A 21,540-nucleotide genomic window follows, 5' to 3' on the forward strand; every position below is an offset into this window, starting at 1 on the left:
ACCGGATTTGGACGGCAGATCGGTTGGAGCGGCGCGGTTGGGAAAATTGTGGGCTTTGCCCTCTTTGCAAAAGGGAGTAAGAAACGGGCATCCAGCTGTTCGTCAAGTGCCGCTTCTCCATTACGCCCTGGCGATCGGTCATTGACAAGTTTGGTCTTGCGCACATTGACACATCCGGTTGGCACCTTGAGGACCCCCTCATGCGTTGGTGGGAGAGACGAACTGATCCGCGAAACCCCGATAGACGAGCGATGGCCTCCCTCACCATGCTCATCTCTTGGACTCTTTGGTTTGAGAGAAACGCCCGGGTGTTTCGACACAAGAGTACGCCGCCTCCTATTCTCCTCCAAAATGTCATACTTGAGGCCAACCTTTGGGTCACGGCGGGTGCTAAGAAGTTAGGGTGTATTATTGTACAAGAGTAATTGTCATGCCGTCTTTGCATGGTCATTTGTAAACTGTCAAACCCTTTCCTCTTATTTAATGAATGAGGTAAATCTTTTGCCTCCGTTTAAAAAAAAACTATTTGATGCGACGGGCAAGACCAAGGAATGCCGGCATATGCTAGTGGAGTGGTAGTGTGGTAGTACATGTATATGGATCACGAACTCCACGAGTTAATTGTATAATCCTCTTGAGGTCAACACACAACATACTACATGGTGAGTGATTAGTGTACAGAGGAAGGATAGATAGTGCATAAGAGTGCACAGCTATAAAATGCAAAAAAGTCGTTCTAACTACCGTACATTTATTGCAACAGACTTTTGTGACAAAACACCTTCCTCCTCATTGGAGTACACTACAGAGTAAGACGCAATGGTGGATGATACTGCATACATACTCCATGATCAGCAGATCAAGTAACATGGCGATACAAAGAGCATCACTCTGCGTCCAGTTCCATGTGCATTTGTTGCCAATAAAAAGAGCACGCCCTGCTCTCATCCACTTCTCGAGGTAGATTGCACCATCTTCCTAGCTGGCTGCCTAGCCCAAACCACTCCTTGGTAGGTACCTACGATCAATGGCTGCATCCGCGCTCAAGATGGCGGCCATCTGCACCGTGCTGCTCATCCTCCTGTGCGGTGCGGGGCAGCCGGCGATGGCCTACGTCGACGGCGGGCTATCTTGCCCTAGCGCTGTGACGCCATGCAACACAGATTGCGCATCTGCGTGCGACACCGGTTCGCAGATGGTGTGCAGCATGCTCTGCACCCTCACGCCGTCAGTGCTCGATGGGGCGGACCAGGCCTGCGTGAACCAATTCCTCTCGGCTTGCATGGGCACCTACAAGAACATGTGTGAGGCTCAGACTCCATGATCGCCCTCCGGCGAGGGCGCCGGCGGCGTTGGGTATGCCGGCCGGCCATGCATGTTACTTCCGAGTTTTCATTTCATACCATGGTGTAGTGAACACGATGTACTTAGGCTGGCAGGGCCAATTCTTTGATGTTTCCTTCAACAATTATTTCTGTCACGTATCACTGGCCGTCTATCCTTGGATCAACAATTGTGATGTACTCCTACTACTATTTTGTTAATTGCCTTTTGTGTTATCACTCTCAGAAGCAGTGATGTATTCTTTTGAATCCGTCACAGGGGGGTCCGGGGGGAGGAATTCCCGCATGTATATTGATCTCAATTCAATGGAAATTTAGACGGTTTACGTGGGTAACCGGGGCGAAAACCATGATCTCGTTTATACGGAAAAGGGATGGAAAACCTTACATCCTCAGGGGCAATACATCTTGCCGAAGCAAAAACACAGAAAATACAAAAAAATCACGCGACATTACGCCAGAGGACAGCACGGAGGCAAACTCTGAAGGGCATGTAGAGAGAGATCCAACAGCAACAGCACCGAGACTAACCGCACGGCGATCAGGGGGTCTTAACCGGGAGGGGCTCGCACAAGTTCTTGCAGATGGCCATGCAAGAGAAGAGGAATTGATTCACACAACCCTGGTCCGCCCCGTCGAGCACCGACGGCGTGAGGCCGCAGAGCATGTTGCACACCTTCCGCGAGCTGGTGTCGCACGCAGATAAGCATCCTACACGGCATGGCGTCCCGGGGCTAGGGCAAGCTAGCCCGTCGTCGACGTAGGCCATCGCTGGCTGCCCCGCGCCACACAGGAGAAGGACCAGCACGGTGCAGATGGCCGCCATCTTCAGCGCAGATGCAGCCATTGATCGTACGTAGTGCCAAGGAGTGGCTTGGCTAGCTAGCTAGGAAGACATTGCAATCTACCTTGGCAAGTGACAATGTGTAGGTGGTGCCCAGATGAGAGCGGGGGTGCTGTTCGATATAAAAGCAACCAAAGCACATGGAACTGTTGAAGTAGGGGGATGCTCGTTGCATCGCCATGTTATTACATAATCATGGAGAGTATGTACTCCTTCCATCCCAATATACTGTGCCTAATATGTTTTGTGAGGTTGCCTTGACCATTAATAAAATTAATAATATATAAGATGTATTTATAAATAATTATATAATTGAAAACTCCTTTCACATACAAATTTGTTGGTTTGCATTTTTAACATACGCATCATGTATTATTCACTACAATGTCCTTAATTTTCGTTTATTGTTTTATCTCACACCAAACCTGCTTTATCATGAAATTATAGAAATGTAGTATACGCCCATATGTTTTTCCAGATTTTCTTTAAACTCGAAGGCGCTCCATTGAGGCTGCCAGCCTTTAGATATCGGGCTCCATGGAGCCTGGAATTTTGAAAAAAAAACATTAAGCAGATCTTGAAGATACAAAAAAATCTGGAGCCTGTATTTTTGAAAATTCATGAAGCACATTTTCAAGATAAAAAAAATCTGAAAATAGTTTCTGTGCCAAGTTTATGTTCAACTTTCTCGCTTTACATTGTACTACTAGCTTAGGCCGGCCATAGTGGAAGTAAAATAATGTAGTACTCCAAAACAAATTTGCTTAGGTGACAATTAGTTAATGAAGAGAGATGTTTGTGGTAACATAACATACCCAAAATAAAATGAGTCAACATCTAATTAATGAAGGTTTGCATAATACTACACATATTTTACTACTCATTAGGGCATCTTCAACAGTTGTAAGATAGGTGTTGGTAAATTTGCCACCTAGGACATAGTGATGATGTGGCATGTAATAAATGTGGAGAGAGAGCAAAGTTGTATGTAGATTAACCAACAACCTTTGCACAAGCTCCAAGGTGAAATAGAAAAAATCAGATTTATTTTCTCACCATCTATTAGATAACTTAGATACAACCTATTGGAATAGTTGTATGTTAGCTTGTTGGTTGATGACATGGACATTGTACCAACAAAACTAACATACAACCTGTTGGAGATGCCCTTATATAGGTAGTAAGCTCGACTAATGTCATCTGCATCACACTTGTCTAAGACTAGCCACAGTGGGAGTAACTTCAGCAGTAACATCGAGTCCAACTCAGCAAATTTGCTTATGTGACAATGAGTTAATAAGGAGAGAGGTAGTTTGAGTAACTTAGCTAGTTACTGTAACATCACATGTCCCAATGCAATATGAGTCTATAACCTAATAAATAAAGCTTTGCATGTTACCACACTTATGTTACTACCCACTATGAAGGTAATAATATAGACTAGGAATATGTGTATGTTACTACAATAGTGTGTGTTACTCTCCATTGTGGCTAGTCTAAGATACTCTCATGTTTAAAAAAAATAAGAAGTCTAAGATACTCTCCATTATGACTATGCAATCAATAGAGAGGGGATGGTAGTATATTACCATAAAATTCTGTTGCAATAAATGTGTGGTAGCTTGGTCTCCATATCTTTTTCATTTGGTCCACGCTTACCACTTCCCTGCAATAAAAGAACATCCTTTCTCTCTACGCTAATTACCTGTCATGTGTGCTGTGTGTTGACTTCAAGACAATTACCCAATTAACTCGTGGAGTCGTGATTCATACACATGTACCATTACTACACTAGCAAGATTCGCGTGTACCCTAAAAAAAGCAATAATTTTTTGAGCCACACATATTATATTAATCAACAAAACATAGTACAATTGCATACACACATACCGAAACTACCGGAAAGACCGCGACATGATAGATGTCCAGGAAACTTTATAGAAAGAACTCCACACAAAAGAATATTATAAATAAATCTATTGGAGTATATGCGAACAACCAAATCTGAAATAGCCGCCAACCACTGGCGCCGTCGAGGCGCACACCGGGGAAAGAGGCAGAGCACCAGCAAACCAAAATCCAGGCCTGCGCCATAGCCTTGTAGGCGTTGTGAGCCCAGGACCAGACCTGTAGAACAGGCGCTTGGCAATGTGGCGTGTCGACCGAGGATGTTCCCCACATCAACCTGGATCCAGATCAGACGCATTCCGCCGCCGTTGACGGGGAAGAACGCCAATCTGTAGCCGTCGGGCCACCAACCCTGTACCAGTATGAATCTGTCCCACTTGTCGGCGCCGCCATGAGAGACGACAACATCCAGATAGAAGAAACATAAGTCCTACCGGTCCGAACGAACGGCAAGCAGATGAGACCATCAACTCAGTAGCGTCACCGAAAAGGACATCGTCGTGGTGAGGAAGAGGCCGATGCCACATTATTCGACGCAACAACAATCTCACCAAATTGGTACTACTAGATGAAGACAAAGCCCTAAATCAATGGAACAACAGGAAGGGAAACACCAGCCCACCCCTCTCCACTAGCCGCCGGAGCAGCAAACCGAGAGGGGTGGAGATCTACGCCTCACCGGCGGGCAGAAACTGCCGCTTCTGTCGTCTTAGAATAGAGCGAAGCGATTCGCTCATTCGGGGACGAAGCGGTATGGCGGTTCGCAAAAAAAGAGAGCAAGATTCACGTGGCAACGCGCCGATAGGTTTCGGCCCTCTTTTTATTTCGTTTGTTTTTTTTTCCCTTCTCATTTTTTTCATTTTTCATTTTTTTCAAAATGTTCCCTTTTTGTGTACATATTCTTTTTTGAAAACATGAGCTCATTTTTTTCACATACATGAACATTTTTGTATTCATAAACATCTATCGATTATATGATAAAGGACACGAATTTAGTGCAAACACATCTTAGGGCATCTACAACGCGGACCCTCAAACCGCCCGCATCAGTTTGAGGCATGCAGTCCGGGCATGTTTTGTCATCCAACGCGGTCTTGTATCCGTCTGCTAGCCAGTTCGGAGATCCTTTTGCGCGTAAATTGGAATCAAAGCCGGGGGAGGGGGGGCTTTGCGGGAGTCCGGACCGCCGCCACGTAGGACTCCGACATCCCCGGCCCAGTCAAATCCTCCCTCCCGGTCCCATTCTCTTCCACTCCACCCTGCTCCCCCTTGCTTTGCATCCGCACCATCGTTATCTGCCGCCGCTGTTGTACTCTCCGGCCGCCACTCAGGCATTGCTGGACGTCCGCAACCCCTACCCACGCACCCGCTTGCCTTGTACAATGACGCCGTCCACCGTGGATCCATCCGCCGCTAGGTACCATCCGCCCGCCCTGCCGACCCCGTCCATGGCGGACACCACGTCCGACAGGTGTTCGGTCAAATGCCATTGAACTTATTTTCAAACTTTCATGTCATTTTTTAGAGAAAGAAGGATGGTGGGGTACTCAGTCAGTTGTTGTGCGATGTGTGGTTGGACGTATCTGCGGACTTCGTAAGCAGGAGCAGGAGTAGGAGCAGAAGGGGGGGGGGGGTCTTTTGGTTCGGGGACGAAGCGGTATGGCAATTCGCTAAAAGAAGAGCAAGATTCGCGTGGCAATGCCGCAGTGATAGTAGACGGGCCTCGCCGTAGTGATAGAGGAATACCCAACCATTTGGGATAACCTACAAAGTACTACTTACTTCAATAAATTTGATGGCGCTCTTTTAGTGTAAAAGCCACAATATCTAAGGCATCACATTAAAAAGTATAATGGTGAAATAATTAATGTCATCTTTGATCGCAGCATGTCATACATAGCTTGATTATATCTACTCAAAACACTCTACTCTTAGAGTGTTTCTAGGAGGTGCAAGCTATACAATATTTTTCATAGCTCATGAGATACTCGCTAAATTTGTAACTCAAATATTCTTTTCTACAATCCAATTGTAGAAACATAATTTTCTTGTTACAATAATTTCTAATTTTCATTATGAAAACCTTTTAAAACATTTCAAAAGATCCAAATTTATATCTCAATTAGTAAATATAAATATCTATTTGAGTCGTCCTTGAAGATAGATAAATTTGCTGCTTGCAACAACACTTATTGGACTACATACATCAATATGCATATTTCCATTTTTTTGTTGCTCATTTTTTATAGCCTATGAACGGTTTTTTAGTTACTTCACTATTTCAACAAAAGTTGCAAGTATCAGATGATTCACAGTCATATGACTCCAAAAGCCATCACTATGGAATTTCTCCATGCGGATTTCTCCAATGTGACTAAATGCAGTGTCACACATATATGATATTCTTTTAGTCTTGCGACATTTAGCGTTAGTGTTAGGGATGTTTAGTTTTATCATCAATATTCAAAACTTAAATCCTATTCATAATAGGAGTATGGCCCTTTTGTTCATTACATCAATTAACTATTGTTCTCTTATGAACAGCCCCCTTAAAACTTCTATGCAATGCGCTAGAGTGTACAAAACTCTAAAATGAATTATGACAATAAATTCAGAGGCAATATGTTGATGCAAAATTATCATAACTACTACAAAATTTTCAACACGTATTTTAAGCTCATCAATTTGTTGGTCATTAGGTCGTAGTAATTCTTGCATCGATTCACAACAACATGCTATCGAGTTGGTATCCTTGTGATCAACTTTTAACCACAATTCCCGAAAAATTTAGTATTTAACAATTTTAATCACAGTTCTCAAGAATTACACTTTATTTGACCGACATTCTCTACATTTTATAACTTGTATGACATTCATAACCGAGCTGGACATTCCAGTCTTCTTTTCCTTCCGCCTCTAAACTTCTTATAGTTTTAATTTTAATATTTCTCCTACTCAATAGAAAAGTTATCTAACCTTTTAAGAGTGGCTTGAGCCCCGAACTTCCCTAGGTATGTAAGTCTCGTTACATCCTTTGATTTTGTTCTTTCTCTTTAAGTTCTCATCATCAACTCATGACTGGTGTCCTTTCGGACTTATGCATTTCAGTCTTAATCATGGTTTAACACTTTACTAGCTCTTTCAAACAAAACACTTCTTTAGATATCGCATATCTTTTAATCTTTGTTTGTTTCTGAAAACAGTTTTCAGTTCCAATAATATCACATAACTATCCCAAACATTTTGAAGTTCGGGTTTCTTGCAAGCAAGTAGACCATAATGCAATTCTAGCTTTTGGATCAAAGGACGTGAGTCTTATAATCCATAGCATTGGCAAGAGAGCATTGCAAGCATGTGGTAGGACGAAATCCTTCTTGGCACTCTTAGAGGACAATCCTCTCAATCGTAAAAGATTCAACCAGACAAATAACATTCAATCAATTTCAACAACAAAGGTGGAACCGCCAGCCATAATTCTACAACTATAATGCAAACTACACATAGACATAGTTCATAATTAATTGCACTAGAGATTAAACTTAATTAATACATAATTGTGCTCCCACTCAAATCAATATCTCTCATAATTGATTTTAAGTGATTCAATATCCAAATCTAGTTCTCAGCAATTGATGTGGACATAACTACTGATGAAAATTTTGACCGGTAGGCAAACTATTGCCAATCATATCACCATATGACTCTTGTTCATCTTTCAATGCTTTGTGCTCCAAGCTCAGAACATTTCTGCTAGAACTTCATGGTAACCGAGTTCTATCTGTACATATGGTCCGACCATCTCCTTCTTACATCTCTCATCTCGTTTGAACTCATGTGGACATGAGAAACTTCGAGATGCTAGAATGTCGTAGACGGTTGCAGCACTAGGAAGAGCACCTTTGATACGTCTCCAACGTATCTATAATTTTTTATTGTTCCATGTTGTTATATTATCAATCTTGGATGTTTTATAATCATTTTATATTATTTTTGGTACTAACCTATTGACACAGTGCCAAGTGCCAGTTGCTGTTTTCTGCATGTTTTTACATTGCAGGAAATCAATATCAGACGGAGTCCAAATGCAACGAAACTTCACGGAGATTTTTTTTGGACCAGAAGATACATAATGGGCCCTGGCTGCGCCTGGGGGTGCTCCTAGGAGAGCACAACCCACCAGGGCGCGCCAGGAGGCCGAGGCGCGCCCTGGTGGGTTGCGCCCACCTCGGGTGCCCCCCGGACCGCCTCTTTGCTCTATAATACCCCAATATTCCCAAAACCCTAGGGGAGTCGACGAAATATTGATCCAGCCGCCGCAGAGTCCAAAACCACCAGATCCAATCTAGACACCATCTCGGATGGGGTTCACCACCTCCATTGGTGCCTCTCCGATGATGCGTGAGTAGTTCTTTGTAGACCTTCGGGTCCGTAGTTAGTAGCTAGATGGCTTCCACTCTCTCGCTGAATTCTAAATACAATGGTCTCTTGGAGATCCATATGATGTAACTCTTTTGCGGTGTGTTTGTTGGGATCGATGAATTGATCAGATCTATCTTTTTATATCCATGAAAGTTATTTGAGTTTCTTTGATCTCTTTTATGCATGATGTCTTATAGCCTCGTATTTCTTCTCCGATATTTGGGTTTTGTTTGGCCAACTTGATCTATTTATCTTGCAATGGGAAGAGGTGCTTTGTAGTGGGTTCGATCATACGGTGCTTGATCCCAGTGACAGAAGGGGAACCGACTGCAGGGTAACGCAGCAGAAAACAAAAATTTTCCGACCTACGCACCAGCCCAGGACCACTATGGAGACTGCATACAAGGTTTGATCTTTTTCGTTACCGACTCGTAGCGCAGCGGGAAGTAGAGTCGATGATGATCGGCGGTGCATATCCCCGCAGCTAGGATTTACAACCTTCCAACCGCGAGGATGTATACCCTCATCTGCTCCTCAGACAGCCCTCCGGGAGGCGGTCGAACAGCCCCCCGGACGGTGTCGCAGACAGCCCTTCAGGAGGACCTTCGAAACTCGAACGGTCACTCGGACAGCCCTTCGGGAGGACCTTCGAAACTCGGACGGTCACACGGACAGCCCTTCGGGAGGCACTCACGAACTAAGACCGAAACTACGATCTCTCTAAGAGTTGCACACATACGGTGTCATCTATCTGCAGGGCTTCGCCGTCCAGAACTAGTTCCCACCGGAACCCAGACAGCCTTTCGGCTCTACAAAACTATTTCGCTGGGAGGGAGAGAGAAGCCAGATTATGCATGGCACTTGTATGTGATAAGGGATGAGGTTTGGGCTCCCACTCCTCCTCTATTTATAGGAAAGCCAAGGCGTAGGGATGGCTCATAAAAACCCAAAATGCCCATGCAAATGTCACACATGAAGGGCATAATGTGGAGGGAAGTGGAGCTCCATGGAGCCCCACACATGTGGCTGGCCAACCCCCTTGGGTGACCCCCATGAGGAGCATGCTTGGCCCCCAAGCCCTTCTAGAAGCCTTTTGGAAATATCCCAAAAGGTGACTCACCATAAAATATCCCAAAAAGCACTTTCACTATTCACGACGACATTTTTCAGCGTCTGTTCGAACTGAAAATATTTATGTGGGCTTAGAACATTTCCAGTACCCACCAAAATTATTTTCAACGCGTTCCGAAACAATTCCGGTTTAGTGATTTTCATCTGCGAAAAGCATCTGAAGTGGTTCTGGCAGCTCCGGAGCATATTCGGTTATTATCCCGGAAAATTTCAGAAAGCTTCCAGAATGATTCTGGCACCCTCCAAGAATTATCAGGCATGTGCCGAAACCAATTTGACTTTATGGTATCCCCTGAAACAACTTTTCAGTTTCATCGAAACTCATCCGATGACCTCTTTCTGCGGAACCTTTTCCGCTGTCCGAAACTTTTCCGGTGTCCGAAACTTTTCCGGTGTCCGAAACTTTTCCGGTGTCCAAAACTTTTTCGGTGATTTTCTCTCAGACTCCTTGTCTAGTATTCAGCAGATAGATGACCCTTAAGCGTGTGACCCTATAGGTTCGGTGAAGTATAGACATGAATGGAACCCTTTCCGATCAATGATCAACATCGGAGCCGTGGACACCCATATTGACCCCTATACCCACACGAATAAATATTCGAGTGAACCTCCAGTTGCCATGTGCTATTCCTGTTGCTTCGCGATATGTTACAAATACCCGAGGTGAGACATGTTGGCATTCCCGTGGATCAACAACTTGTCCACTATGCTAGTTACCTCGTTACCAGTATTGTTCTCTTTTCTCGTTATCGTGTTCCGGCATCCCCGTGATCAAATCACAAAGTGTCTGGCCAGACGATGATGGATACCGTAACACCGAGAGGGCCCAGAGATATCTCTCCATCGTCGGAGGAGCAAATCCCAATCTTGAGCTATCAAGTTACTTGACACACTTTTCCATGAACCCATAAGCCGCCGTAATAGCCACCCATTTACGGATGACATTTAACAAACCCCAAAGTTCATGAAGCAAGCATGAAGAAACTCGATACTCTCATTGTCTAAGGAATCATGCAAACGTTAACCATCTCTGTGTTATGTACCATTAACTTGTGATGAATGAATCTCATAGCATAACATCAATCCGGGTCGATTCAACACAAATGTTCTCTTAACATTTTGCCCTCAAAGTTGCTGGCATAGACATGCCCATGATCAGGAAAACAGAACCATCATGCAACACTTGAGCTAGTCTTAGAGGCCAGACTAGGAATACTTCTTACCATTTATTATTCCACACGTGCATATGAGTCTTCCTCCGAGCCTCGTGGATATTGTAGACTCGAGAATCATTGCAGTTATAGGATGGAACATAAACATAATATGAACTCGGAGATAAATAATATCATTTATTATAGCCTCTAGGGCATATCTCCTACAGACTCCCACTTGCACTAGAGTCAATAATCTAGTTAATGCTAATGCACTTTACACCTATGGCATACTGGTGTAAAATATGCTTCGCATGTGGTATATCCTGTTGTCCATCGGATCTGACAACTTCAGCTCCATGTGTATCTCTGCATATCCTCACATTTTCATGCTTTCACAAAATTCATATTTTGTGTGGACTTGGCTTTGTATATATGTGAATCATTGGTTGAAACCTGATTCCTCAGACTGAGTTATGGAGCAACTATCTGCAATAGTGTCCCATTGACCAAAGCCTTCTTGGAACCATACTAAGTTCATGAATGAACTATATGATTCAACATCTTTGTCTTTGTCGCTTCTAAAGCGGCAACATACTTCGCCTCTGTTATGGAATTCGCCACAGTAACTTGTTTGGAACAATTTCCAACTAATGTGCCACCATATTGTGTATTACACAAAACCCTTAACTTAAATCGAAAATCGCATGGAGAAAAGATGAAGACTGTATCGATGTAACATTTTACAACGAACTCTTCATGATCTCCTCTTGCGAGAAAACATATCATCAGTACTTACTCTAGTACTCAATGACATCTTTCACTGTTGTCCCATGATCAGTACTTTGATCACATTAGTATCCATACTCACAACACCTTGGGAGTATCGGACGTATCTGGTTGTTTTACATACCATGGAATACATGATTAATCCAAACACAAAAGTGTGTGGAATCTGCATCATGTATTTTGCTCATCAGTGTTTTGGGACACCGAGTCTTGCAAAAAACTCTTCCATGTGACTCCGGCAAGAACCACTCCCTGGCGGTTTTAAATGCTAAAAAGTTTTAGCACCTTGTCAATATGTATTCATTGCTTAGCCCTATTAGGTAAATCTATCTCCATAGATCATTATGCCTAATATTGAGCCTATTTAGTCTAAGCACTTCATCAAAAAAACTATTTTCAAATGAAGTCCTAATTCGTGTCAAGAAATTTATTTCCAATTAACAATGTGTCAAGCACACAAGGTTTTTAGAAATATTATTACGCTCCCACTTACTTTCTTGAATTACAAGCATCTTCGTTACCCATTGATGAAGTCAAACCCCTTTGACCATTTCATCAAAGCACGAAGATTCCAACTCCATTTTGCTCTCTTCTGTCCATTGCTGGAACTCTGAAGTTTGCACCCTTACTAGCATCCTCTGGATAGACAAAATGCCTTGGACTGTAACACATGCAAGTCCTTGGTTTCATTTCCATCAGATGGAAATCATATTGTCATCCATGTTTCATATCTCATGATTGAAATATGTATTAATTGCTAGTTCAACCCGAACCGACTTTAAGCATCGCTACGATGAAAACAACCTCTTATGGATAAAACATTTTTATCCGTATCAGTTTTAAGTTCCATAAATATTCGTTGGACTCTAAGTCTTCCGAAAGGTGTATCAAGGTTTTAATCTTGAATCACTTATATGGAAACTAACTCGGGTTGTATTGGCATTTAGCCAATTCCGAAGTCAGGGCCCATCAACGCTTCCTTGTGTATCATAGGTATAATGTTGTCTAACAACAATATCTCGTTTGCGCACCTGAGAGGTTTGCACGAGCCTTGCCTACGTGGTTCAGCTACAAGTTCGACCGAAGTTCATACATTTTATTGTAGAGACTTTCGTATCAGTCGCAGTAGGAAACTCTGGAATTACTTCCAAGGTCTCTTTCCTTTGATCTGATGACGAAGATATTGTTTATCTCGTCGAGTTGCACTATTCTCCCACTCACCTTTTTGAAAGAACCATTCTCTTTAAAAGCACACCGTTTCGCGGCAAAACTATTTGCCTCGGTATAGTGAGGGAGGAATACCCAACATTTTGGTATAACCTACAAAGTAGCACTTGTCTGATTTGGAATAGGTTTGTAACCTTTTACACAAGCCCCATATTCCAAATGTTAAGAAAAGATATAACATGGTTGGGCGTACCATACCATGGCTTCATTTCAACAGACCCGATGTAGCTCTTTTCAGTGTAAAAGCCGCAGTCTCTAAAGCATCACTTTAAAAAGGATAATGGCAAATTTATTTATGTCATGTTTGACCTTACCATGTCATAAATGGTTAGATTACATCTCCATGGACTTTTCACTTGCAGTGGTGTTCCGGGAGGTGCAAGTTATGAAACCCCTTTCACAACTCATCAGACATTCGCTAAGCATGTAACTCAAATATTCCTTTGTGCAATCAAATTGCAGAAACATAATTTTCTTGTTACAATAACTTCTACTTCATTTTTGAAAACCTTTCGAATGATTTCAAAAGATCCAGACTTACGTCTCATCAAGCAAATATCCATATATCTACTTGAGTCATTTCTGAAGATATATAAATCCACTACTTGCAACAACATTTATTGAACTACACACATCAAAATGTATGATCACCAATATGTTTGTTGCTCGTTCCTTATGGCCTGTGAACGGTATTTCAGTCACTTCACTTTTCGGAGAAAAGTTGCAAGTGTCAGATGATTCAAAATCAAACGACTTCAAAATCCATCACAATGGAATTTTTCCATGCGGGTTTCTCCAATGTGACCAAATACAGTGCCACACATGTGTGGTATTCTCATAGTCTTGCGACATTTAGCGTCAGTGTTATGGATGTATTATATTACCATCAATATTCATAACATACATCCATCTTGGATGGAAGCATGGCCCTTCATGTTATTCATAATACTTAACAACAATTGTTGTTTTTATGAACAACTCTTTTGCAACAAACATTGTGCAATGGGCTAGAGTGTATGAAACTCTAAAATGAATTACGAAAGTAAACCCAGAGGTATTGTATTATTATCAATATTCATAACATACATCTCATTCATAATGAAAGTATGGCCCTTGTGTTATTCATAACATCGAACATAAAAAGTTCTCTTATGAACAACCTTCTTGCAAGATTCCTTATGCAATGGGATAGAGTTTGTAAAACTCTAAATGAATTATGAAAATAAATACAAACGGCAATACACCGATGGAAGGTATAGTAACATTACTATGTTCCCTGTGTATACCTTAACCTCATTTCTGGCTAGCCTTTTAGGCCATAGTAGCTCTTACATTGATTCGTAACAGAATGCAATCGAGTGGGTATCTTTGTGATTAACTCACAATACCCAAGAATTGGTGATTAACATGTTTAACCATAATTCCCAAGAACTATATCTTTGACCAGCCTACTATACATCAAAAACTTGTATGACATTCATACATGAGCTGGATATTCCAGTCATCTTTCTTTCTGCCTTTATACTTCTAACAGTTTAACTTTTAGTATTTCTCCTACTCGCAAAAGAAGCACCCAACTTAAGAGTGGCGTTAGCCCCGGACTTCCTAGGCGTGTAAGTCACACTAACACCCTTTGGACACTTCCTTTCTCTTTAAGTTGTTGTTTTATTCACCTTTCATTATATGACAGGCGTTCTTCTGGATCCCTCTCTTATCAGTCTAATGCATAGTAAACACTTTACTAATAATTTGCAATCAAACATTGCTTTGGATAGTTCATATCTTTCAACCTTTGTTTGTATTTGAAAATTAACTTCCAGTTCCATGAATATCACATAACTATCCCAAACTTTCGAAGTTCGAGTTTCATGGAAGCAAACATATTTCACTTGACTGTAACAGAATTCTAGCTTTTGGATCGAAGGACAAGAGTCACATGATCCATAGCATTAGCGGGAGGATACGGAAAGCATGCGATAGGACAAAGTCCTTCTCGGCACTTTTGAGGACAATCCTCATATTACGTTACCAATCGTAAAGTTTTAACCAGATATTTAACAGCTATTCAATTTTAATAGGGAAGGTGGAAACGCGAGCCATTATTCTACAACTATTTTGCATATAACACTTAGACAATGTTCATAATTAATTGCACTAAGAATTAAACATGTTAATTCAACAGTGCGCTCCCACTCAAATCAATATCTCTCAAAATTGATTGTGAGTGATACAAGACCCACATTTCAATTGTTCGCCATTGGTGTAACACCACTGATGACGAAAAATCTCAACCGGTAGGCCAACTTGCCAATCACATCTCTATGTGACTCTTGTTCATCTTTCGGTGCATGTGTTCCGAGCTCATGACGGTCATGCCTGAACGTCAAGACAACCAAGTGATCTCGCTGCGAGGTCTCAACTCACCCGCCTCACACATCTCTAATCGTTCGTACCCGTGTGACACGGCGCACCCCGAAAAGATAGGTGCCGTGACGGTGCTACACTTGGGAGAACACTAACTACTTGGTATTTCTGTGAGAGATCACCCTAATAAAAAGCGACTACCGCGCAATCAAGAAGGGTGCATCATAAGGGATAAACATCTCAGGCAATTCATAACAGCATGATATGGTATAGCCCTTTCTGACGGAGAAGTATTTCATTTCGTCGTCTTCGGCATTCGTGTTGGTGTTCACCTTCGCGAAGATTGCCACCACCTTGTCGATGCACCAGATAATATTGCTATCTCCATAGCGTATAAAATTAATGCATTACTTAAGGTTGACACGCAGGTCATTAAAGTGCATTCATATGGCTCCAGCCATCATGCCGAATCATGACACGCAGGTCATGTTAATCAAATTACATCATATAGTCATCTCATACATAATCGAATTAGTATGAGCACTGCTATACCACATCACATGCACATCCTACGAAACCAAGTTAGACGCCTCTAATCGGTTTATGCAAAATTTATTTTACGTGGCTTCTAAGGTTTTGACTTAAACCGCAGCGACCAACGTTCATCAATAAGTATGATAGTTCATGTCGCTAGATTAACTTTGCAGGGTGTATGAAGCACGAGACAATAAAATCTCGAACCCCATACTAAACTTCGTCATACGCATGACCCCCGTGCAGATCATATCTGCATTGCCCTGTCGTCTGTGAATTTCATCTTTCTTTTGACTACGGCAGAACCCAAAGAACTGATAGCACTTCCATGATCAACCAGGATCACGGATTGCCAGAACTTTGTCAAATTCCACCATGCTGTCTCGAGATTGAGCAAACGCAAATTCTAGGGAAGCAACAAGAACATCGGGTAACAGATTTCATCTGTCACCCGCATAAATAATTTTCAGCAATAGATCTCATCTACTACCTAATTATATTATGCAATACCCATACATCTCTATGTATTCTAGATCGCAACCTGTAGGGTAACGCAACAGAAAACAAAAAATTTCCGACCTACGCACCAGCCCAGGACCACTATGGAGACTGCATACAAGGTTTGATCTTTTTCGTTACCGACTCGTAGCACAACGGGAAGTAGAGTCGATGACGATTGGCGGTGCAGATCCCCGCAGCTAGGATTTACAGCCTCCCAACCGCGAGGATGTATACCCTCATCTGCTCCTCAGACAGCCCTCCGGGAGGCGGTCGAACAGCCCCCCGGACGGTGTCGCGGACAGCCCTTCGGGAGGACCTTCAAAACTCGAACGGTCACTCAGACAGCCCTTCGGGAGGACCTTTGAAACTCAGACGGTCACACGGACAGCCCTTCGGGAGGCACTCACGAACTAAGACCGAAACTACGATCTCTCTACAGAGTTGCACACACACGGTGTCATCTATCCGGCAGGGCTTCGCCGTACAAAACTAGTTCCCACCGGAACCCAGACAGCCTTTCGGCTCTACGAAACTATTTCGCTGGGAGGGAGAGAGAAGCCAGATCATGCATGGCACTTGTATGTGAGAAGGGATGAGGTTTGGGCTGCCCACTCCTCCTCTATTTATAGGAAAGCCAAGGGGTAGGGATGGCTCACAAAAACCCAAAATGCCCATGCAAATGTCACACATGAAGGGCATAATGGGGAGGGAAGTGGAGCTCCATGGAGCCCCACACATGTGGCCGGCCAACCCCCTTGGGGACCCCCATGAGGAGCATGCTTGGCCCCCAAGCCCTTCTAGAAGCCTTTTGGAAATATCCCAAAAGGTGACTCACCATAAAATATCCCAAAAAGCACTTTCACTATTCACGACGACATTTTTCAGCGTCTGTTCGAACTGAAAATATTTATGTGGGCTTAGAACATTTCCAGTACCCACCAAAATTATTTTCAACGCGTTCTGAAACAATTCTGGTTTAGTGATTTTCATCTGCGAAAAGCATCTGAAGTGGTTCCGGCAGCTCCGGAGCATATCCGGTTATTATCCCGGAAAATTCCAGAAAGCTTCGAGAATGATTCTGGCACCCTCCAAGAATTATCAGGCATGTGCCGAAACCAATTTGACTTTATGGTATGCCCTGAAACAACTTTTCAGTTTCATCGAAACTCATCCGATGACCTCTTTCTGCGGAACCTTTTCCGTTGTCCGAAACTTTTCCGGTGTCCGAAACTTTTTCGGTGATTTTCTCTCAGACTCCTTGTCTAGTATTCAGCAGATAGATGACCCTTAAGCATGTGACCCTATAGGTTCGGTGAAGTATAGACATGAATGGAACCCTTTCCGATCAATGATCAACATCGGAGCCGTGGACACCCATATTGACCCCTATACCCACACGAATAAATATTCGAGTGAACCTCCAGTTGCCGTGTGCTATTCCTGTTGCTTCGCGATATGTTACAAATACCCGAGGTGATACATGTTGGCATTCCCGTGGATCAACAACTTGTCCACTATGCTAGTTACCTCGTTACCGGTATTGTTCTCTTTTCTCGTTATCGTGTTCCGGCATCCCCGTGATCAAATCACAAAGTGTCTGGCCAGACGATGATGGATACCGTAACACCGAGAGGGCCCAGAGATATCTCTCCATCGTCGGAGGAGCAAATCCCAATCTTGAGCTATCAAGTTACTTGACACACTTTTCCATGTACCCGTAAGCTGCCGTAATAGCCACCCATTTACGAATGACATTTAACAAACTCCAAAGTTCATGAAGCAAGCATGAAGAAACTCGATACTCTCATGGTCTAAGGAATCATGCAAACGTTAACCATCTCTGTGTTATGTACCATTAACTTCTGATGAATGAATCTCATAGCATAACATCAATCCGGGTCGATTCAACACAAATGTTCTCTTAACATTTTGCCCTCAAAGTTGCTGGCATAGACATGCCCATGATCAGGAAAACAGAACCATCATGCAACACTTGAGCTAGCCTTAGAGGCCAGACTAGGAATACTTCTTACCGTTTATTATTCCACACGTGCATATGAGTCTTCCTCCGAGCCTCGTGGATATTGTAGACTCGAGAATCATTGCAGTTATAGCATGGAACATAAACATAATATGAACTCGGAGATAAATAATATTATTTATTATACCCTCTAGGGCATATCTCCTACACCGACACGTATGTATCGTTTCTACTAAGGATAAAACGATGGGGTCTATCTCTACATAGATAGATCTTGTCTACATCATGTCATCGTTCTTATTGCATTACTCCGTTTTTCCATGAACTTAATACACTAGATGCATGCTGGATAGCAGTCGATGTGTGGAGTAATGTAGTAGATGCAAGCAGGAGTCGGTCTACTAATCTTGGACGTGATGCCTATATAATGATCATTGCCTGGATATCGTCATGATTATTTGAAGTTCTATCAATTGTCCAACAGTAATTTGTTCACCCACCGTTTGCTATTTTCTCGAGAGAAGCCACTAGTGAAACCTACGGCCCCCGGGTCTTTTTCTCATATATTTGCCTTTGCGATCTATTTTTCCTTTGCATTTATTTTTAGATCTATTAAACCAAAAATACAAAAATACCTTGTTGCACTTTATTTTATTTGCGATCTATTTATTCAATCTATTACAATTTTTCCCCGTCCGCGCACCATCTCTGGCGCCGTTACCCGAAAGAGATTAACAACCCCTTTAACACATCGGGTTGCGAGTGGTTGTTATTTGTGTGCAGGGGCTGTTTACGTTGTGTTGCTTGGTACTCCTACTGGTTCGATAACCTTGGTTTCATATTTGAGGGAAATACCTACCGCCACTGTGCTGCATCATCCCTTCCTCTTTGGGGAAATACTGACGTAGCTTCAAGCGACATCATTACTTGATATTTATTGTGAGAGATCACCCTAATAATTGACTACTGCCAATGAAAGGGTGCAAACAACAAGGGGATAAACATCCCAAACTGTTCATAAAACCCTGATATGGTATAGCCCTGTGCGCCGGGAATCTCCGTGATCATCTTCAGTTTCCAGTTGAAGCGTCGTGACGACCAATATTTCATTGTCGTGGCAACCGTTTCAAAAACGTTGCCGTGGCGGCAATTTCAGAAAACGTTGCCATGGCGATCGTTTCAGAAAATGTTGCCGTGGCACCAAATTCTGAAGTTCCGTCGTGACACGAAATTTCGGGAAGAAGAAGGGGGAGAAAAGACTGAGAGAAAGATGGGCCGGGCCAGAATCTTCCAAATACGTGGGGGAACGGGTAAAAATATCCAACGTCAAGCATTGCGATCGGAGTAATTCAAGCTAAACCAAATCGAGAGAAGACCGACGCAAGGTAGAAAACCAGTTCCACATGTCAATCGGGAGACTCATGTCACGTAACATTGAGAATTCACTGCAGATAGGCTAGCTTAGCCACTTTAATTCTTTGATATATATATAGCATTCACAGTATATGTTAGGGAGGCAAGCAAAAAAGTGAAGAAAAAAAACCCTACATAACCAGTCCCTACTATTTGATGCACGTTGCATCAAACGACCGAGGTAACGCATAGCTGAGGGGAGGCGAGCAAGGTAAATTTGCCAGCTCATATGTAGTTGATTTATTTTTTTCTTCTCTTTAACTTTCTTTTCTCTTCCTATTTTTTATTTTGTTCAAAATTTCCAAAAATTATTAGTGTTTTTAAAAAATAAGGTCCGGTTTATAAAAATGTTCACATTTTTAAAAATATTTTTGTTTCCTAAAAATGATTTGACTTTCTGAAAGATGTTAGAATTTTCAAAAAAATGTTTGTCTGGAAAAAATCATAATTTTAAAAAATGTTCTTATTTTTTAAAATAGTTCATAGTTTTTAGAAAATTTTATTATTTTTCAAATTCGAAAAATGCTCAAAATTTTGAAAATACTCATGTTTGAAAAATATTCTCAAATTGTAAAAGATGTTCGCTACAGTAGCCCAATTTGCTATGGTGCATGGGTTACTGCACTTCGTATCATGGGAGGCCCACCCAAGATGCTCCTTGTGCGGCAATCCTCATGCTTGAGGCAAAGAGCGTCAAATAGGAGGTCCCAAGATATTCAATTTGGCTCCCGGGAACATTTGCTCATGGACGCCAAAAATGTTGTTCTACATGTAGAAAAAAGTGAAAATATTTATACATGTACATATTCACGTCAAAATGTTATCTACAAATGTTTAGATGCAACGACCCATCATTGAGATCTTCAAAAAAAAGTAAGTTAGACAACATTTTATTTGACATTTCTCGACTTCTTAACATTGTTTTTTTCATTGGACGAGGCAACACTATTCCATTTCACATGAAATTTTTCATCCATGCTTTGGACACTAACATGAGCATATGCGCGCGCGCGCGCGCACACACACCGGCGGCGCTGGGGTATGCCGGCCGGGGCCGGTCATGCATGCTACCCGTAGTACTTGGGAGTTTTCTATCGTGCAGTTTTAACGTCGTGTAACTTATGTTGGCAATAGCCAACTCTTTAATGTCTCCTTCCGCAATTATTTCTGTCACGCATCACTGGTCATCTCCATGCATGGATTGAACGGTGGTGTGTTGTTGTTATGTTACCGTATGCGTTGCCACTGCAGAACGGTGGTGTGCTGTTATGAAGTGCTGTGTTCATTGTTGCAGTGTAACAAAAGATACTGGACCTCACTAATAGAGGACCGTTAAGTTTTATTAGGGCACTCTAGAAGTTTGTATGTATGTCTCGTTGGTAAAATACCCATGTCATCAACCAGCAAACTATCATGCAACTACTCCAATGTGTTGTATCTAAGTTGTTCAATAAAAGTTGAGAAAATAAATGTGATTGCTCTCTATTTCAACTTGGAGCTTATAAAAGGGTGTTGGGTAATCTGCGTACAACTTTGGAATCACTATAAACCCGGCATCAGATTTATTACAAATTGGAGCGAACGCATTGGCTGTCGTTGGATCTTCTCTAAAGATCTCATAGCAAGTGATAGTGCCAGCGTCGTCACATGAAAACGTTCGCGTTAAGCAAAACAGAGCGAATATTTGTATCCATTGCGTCCAAACCTTTTAGATGGAAAAAAGGTACGGATTTTAAAAAAGGTACGTTCACTACAAATGCTACAGTAGTTTTGCAATTGTGAACAAAATAAAAAAATAGGAATTCAAAAAAACGTTACAGAGATGGAAAAATCAATCAGGAACCTTTTAGAAGTTTCCCAAAGCCAGGTCATGTTTGCTACCTACAAATGGGCTGGCACATTTAGCTTGCTCACACCTCTCACGTATGCATATCC

Source organism: Triticum aestivum, chromosome 7D (genome assembly GCF_018294505.1).
Source record: "Triticum aestivum cultivar Chinese Spring chromosome 7D, IWGSC CS RefSeq v2.1, whole genome shotgun sequence".
Lineage (NCBI taxonomy): Eukaryota > Viridiplantae > Streptophyta > Magnoliopsida > Poales > Poaceae > Triticum > Triticum aestivum.